This window comes from Pinus tabuliformis, chromosome 5_2 (genome assembly GCF_031772625.1).
Source record: "Pinus tabuliformis cultivar Carrire ecotype Pingquan chromosome 5_2, CPIR1, whole genome shotgun sequence".
Taxonomy (NCBI): Eukaryota; Viridiplantae; Streptophyta; class Pinopsida; order Pinales; family Pinaceae; genus Pinus; species Pinus tabuliformis.
In genome coordinates, this window is record NC_142306.1 from 251323942 (window position 1) to 251329649 (window position 5708).

Genomic DNA, 5708 nt, shown 5'->3' on the forward strand with positions numbered 1-5708 from the left:
AATTTGTTTCAATGCATCGTTTCAAAACTTTCTCAAGGTTGTTTAGGCAATCATTATATGTGTTTCCATAAACTGTGAAGTCATCCATATAAACCTCTACACATTCATGAATTAGATCAGCAAATATTGCAAGCACTGCTTGTTGAAAAGTTGCAGGTGCATTGCATAAACCAAATGGCAAAACATTATATGCATAGGTTCCCCATGGGCAAGTGAATGTTGTCTTGTCTTGGTCTTCTGTTGCTATTCTTATCTGGTTGTATCCACTAAACCCATCCAAGAAGGAGAAAAATTTCTTTCCAGCTAATGAGTCTAACACTTGATCAATGAATGGTAGAGGAAAATGATCTTTTAGTGTAGCCTTGTTTAGTTACTGATAGTCCACACATACCCTCCACTTTCCATTTTTCTTTGGTACAATAACCAGTGGAGAAACCCATTGACTATCTGAAATAGGATAGATGAATCCAACATTTAACAATTTTTGCAGTTCCTCTTTCACTATTTCTTTCATCATGGGATTCATTCGTCTTTGAGGTTGTCTTATAGGTTTAAGTTGATCATCTGTATAGATGTGGTGGATACATGTGCTAGGATGGATTCCTTGCATGTTAGTATAATCCCAGGAAAAAGCTTTTGAATATTTCTGTAATAATGCAATTACCTCTTGCTCTTGTGCTGATTGCAACTCGTTTCCAATGTTTAGATGTTTTCCAGGATATACCTCAATTGTTTTTATTGTTAGATTGGAGATTGTGTTTACAGGAAAGATGTCTATAAAAGATTTCTGCAGAGTTTGAACAGTACAAGTTTCCTGAAAGCATTGATTCAAAAGGTTACTTGCAACTTCATATTGGACTTCTCTAAGCTGCTCTGAAATACTTGGTTCTGAAATGAAAAGATCCATTAAGTCTTCATTCTCTTCTTCTGCTCTAAAATCAAAGAATTGATTTATACTTAAAACTGATTTAGTTTGCTGTTTTTCTTGAGTTTCAAGCACTGATTCTAAAGAAGTTGATTGTGTAGGTGAATAAAGAGCAATGTGTTTCCTTTCATCTCCATGTGAAATAATCATGCTTCCTGATCTGCATCCTATGAAGGCATCAGTGGTAGCTAACCATGGTCTGCCTAAGATTAGAGGATGTCCTCCCAAATTTGTTTTTGGTTGCAAGATAAGGAAGTCAACAAGATACTCCCATGAATCCAAAGAGACTATGATATCTTCTAATATTCCTTCAGGAACAACTTTAGATCTATCCGCTAGTTCTAAGATTGTAGAAGTTGATCTAATGTTGTTTAAATGCAAAGTTTTCATTGTCTCCATTGTCATTACATTTATAGCTACTCCCAAGTCTATTAATGTATTTGGTACTGAGAAATTATTTATTGATATAGTAACCATAGGAATACCAGGATCAATATATTTCTCTACTATGGTTTGTGTAGACATGAGGCTTGCTAGTTTACCAATGACTTGGATTGTAGTAGGATCCTTCTTCTTTTTCTCTGATTTCTTAATGCACAATTCCTTTATTGTTTTAGCATATATTGGTATTTCTTTAATTGCCTTCAACAAATGAATTTTTACATAAGCATTTTTTAACTCATCTAATATATCAAATTCAGGAAGGGTTATTTTGTTTTGTTGTTCTACTAACCTTTCAGGATAGGGTGGTGTTTGTGTTGTAATGTTTGTTCATTTCTGAATTTGTATCTCAGTTTGTGATGTTTCAGGTGATTCTCCTTGTTCAGTTGGTTCTTCTATGATTGGAGGAGAGTCCTTTTTAAGCACTTTTCCAGACCTTAGATGGACATCATTAAGAGGAAGAATCAAATATGTGGGAAAACATGCTGCTTCCTCTACAGTGTATGCAGATTTGTCCACCTTATTATTTGGATTTGCCATTGGTTGGGTTGGTAATTGAGTTGGTCTGGGTTGATTTGTGGGTAGCTGTAACTGTTGTGGTTGGGTCAACAACGGTGGTGGATTCTTCTGTGGAAATGGGATGGATTTTGGATATGCAGAATGTTGTTGTTGAAATGGTATGGATTGTGGCTATTGTGGATATGCAAATGGCTGTTGGTATTGTTGCTGGTATTGTTGTTGATACTGTTGAGGTGGCTGGTTTCCATAACCATATCCTCTCCAACCTTGTACAGGTTGTTGTGAATATTGTTGTGGAGGCCAAGATTGCAATGGCATTGGAGGGGTCCAAGGATTTTGAGGTGGGTAGAGGTAATTTTGTTGAGGGAATTTTTGCTGATTTTGTTGAGGCATCCTAGGTTGCCATGGTCTTCGTGGTGCTACATAATAGAAACCTTCTATTCCTGGCACTTCTTCCATTGAGTTCATTTGTAATTCTTTCAATCTTAGAAAATTTTCTGTGGAATGATTTTCTGTACAAAGACCTCAAACCTGAACACTATCCAAAGGACATTCTCTCAATGGATGTTTCTTTCTACATTTGGAACAAAAGATTGATAGAGCTTGTTCTTGTTCTTCTTTCTTCTTGTTTGCCTTTAGCACATCTACTTGTGTCCCTAATGTACTCAAGAGATATGTTTTGAAGTTTTCCAATAAAATTCCTATTTCAGCTCTTGTTATCCCTCCTGCAGCTGACTTTGCTGCTTTTGAACTTGCTTCTCTTCTTCCTGTTTTTGATCTTCCTCTAGAATATTTTTGACATAACTCAACAATTTCATCGAATGGTAAGTTTGAAATGTCTCCTTTACCCATCACATTCAAAATGTCAAGGTATTCATCCCTTACACCCTTGAGAAAGATTGTTCGAACGGTTTCTTGATTTAGAGAGTGTTGTTTAGATTTCTGTAGATTATATGCAAATCTTTCCAAATATTCTTCTAAACTTTCATCTTCTTGTTGTGTCATTCTGAAAACATCTTCCTTTGAATCTCTAGATCTACAATAAGCTTGATATTTCTTAAGGAAGACGGATCTCATATCATCCCAAGAAGCTATCGTTTGTTCTCCTAAACCCATAAACCATTTCAAAGCTGCTGCTTTTAATGTTGCAGGGAAAATACGAAGTTTATGAATGTCATCAGTATATCCATATGTTCTACATAGAATATCAAATTCAAACATAAATGCATCAGGATCTTCCGTGGACATTCCATAAAAGTTTGGCAATACAGAAGGTGGAATATTTTTCATTTTCACTTCTTCTCCTAATATTGCACTTGTGTCTACTATTGGAAAGCCAAAGGTAGTCTCTTGATCATTACCATCTTCTTGTCTTTTCCGATTTTTTTCTATCTTTCTATCATTTTCTTGTTTTGCCTCCTCCTCTCTCTTTCTTCTCCATTCTCTTTGTTGTCTTTCATATTCAACTCTTTGTTCAGGAGTGAAAATAATAGATCCATGTCCCTCTTCTGCCATTGGTTGATTTGTTTCAATTTTGAGTGGAGTTTCAGGTTGTTGGAAGGTAGGAGGATTTATGGATGGAAAGACATGTTGTTTTCCTTTGATAATTTCTTTTTGCTTTCCGGAAGTTGAAGATTGTTTTTGCTTTGCTTCCCAAGCTAACAAAGTTTGCCTCTCAATCAGAGTTAATCTTTGTCCAGTTCTTTGTTTTTCTGCCAATTCCTCAATTATTGGATTACCAGTAACTGGGGTGTTTGATGATCCTATCTCTATTTGTGGGGGGTTTTTGATAAATCTACCTTGAGGATCTCTATATCTAGGCATAAAGAAACATAACTAAAAAGGAATGTAACTAATATTTTTGTTGTTTTGAAATTTATATTTCTATTGACTATGCCGATATTTGCCTCCCCGGCAACGACGCCAAAATGTTGAGCTAATTTGTGTACCTAAATTAACACAATTATTTCTTATCAATCCAGGTTGTTTATGCTTTGAGGCAAGTTCACTATATGTGAAGATCAGATGTAATCAAACCTTGAAAGATAAGTTATCCAAAAGCTACAAGTAATACATTCTATAACTCTAATTCAATCAGTTTAAAAAGAGGAAAAACATCGAAATGGTTTTTGAATCAAGAAGTCCACTTTCACCTCAATTACCACTTAATGAATCAGATATTAAAACCAAGAACTTAAGATGGATAAATTATTAATGAAAGAAGCTCTTAACTTAAGAGACACATAAGGTATTCCATCATAATTCATTCATCTCAATATCAAAATCTCAATAAGAAACTACTTGCATGCAAACAAAGGAAACTAATTTTAATTCATCATTTTAGTAGAAGGGATGCTCAACTTGAACACCTGTTTTTCCAACTCGATAAAGTGATGACTAAGCTATTAAATAATGATATCAATCACTATTCATGAACCATAAAGCAATTTGAAATAAAGCTTTGAAAAACCAGTTCTACAATAACCAAATTACAAGAAAATAAAACTAGTTAACAAGGAAGTGTAATTAGCTTGGAATGGGGGCCCTCCACCCTTGCCTTGCACACTTGAGAGGTGATATCAAAAGCTTAAATTCATTCACACATCCATAGCATTGATAAACAAAATAATAATAACACAAGTCTTCAAATTAACTCCTCAATCCAAAGATGTCACAACATAAAAGTATATAATAAGTCAATACATAAGCCATCAAAGTTTTGGCTTTAAATAAGAAGTCTCATGAAAAAAACTGATCTATATTCACTCAAACAAACCCATCTACTCTTATCCACCTATCTAAGTCGAATTTATTACTCCCATCCCAAGAAAGATGACCAATCCTATAGAATCTCAAAACTGCCCTATTTCTATGGGATTTCTGAATGACTAGTCATGATTGACTAGCACCAAATGGGCCTAATAAAGCTTATTCGGTTTGAAATAAGCATAGCTAGCTTAGTCCTAGTTCCCAAGCTGTCCATCCATGCATTCCATTTGTGCCCAAGTGTCTTGCAACCATATCAACCATAGAGCTATTACGGGAATTTCTGAATCTGCCAATTTTGCACTAAAAACCAAATTTTCATAAAAACTTTAGAAATTGAGAAATTAAAATTAAATGCCTGAATGGATATCAAATATACATCAAAATGGGATAAATGAAGGGAAAATGGATGGAAAATAGATGGATAAGTAAGTTTCTTTGAGCAAAAATAAGACCAAAACTAAGGCCCAACATATATATATATATATATATATATATATATATATATATATATATATATATATATATATATATATATATACGTTTAATAGGATCGGCATGTCTGCCATATCGCATATCGTAATATGCACAGGCCTAGGGCTTTGCCGATTGCGATATGTGATTAGGCTGGTCCCGATATATATATGTTATATTTAATAACACGACAGGTCCGCCATATCGAATTGTATTTTATATATGATTCTCGGTTTTCGCCAATTGCGATATGCGATGGGGAGGCAGACCCAAAATACATATGTGCTGAGGTTAATAGCCCCGGTGGGTCCGCCATATCAGACTACACTTTATGTTCATGCCATGGACACTGCCGATTGCGATATGCGATGGGCTCTGGACCCAAAATATATGAGTTATGGTTTATAATGTCGTCGGGTCCAGTGCCTCATGGTACGCACTACACGCCAATGTTGCAGGCGATAAGCGAAAAGGAATGTTATGTGTATTTTGCGAAGTATTCCCATTATAAAGGGTTATGATGGGAATAAAGATGCGATGGAAGACTTTGGGTTGAGCACACAAACAATTAAAATAAGGGTAG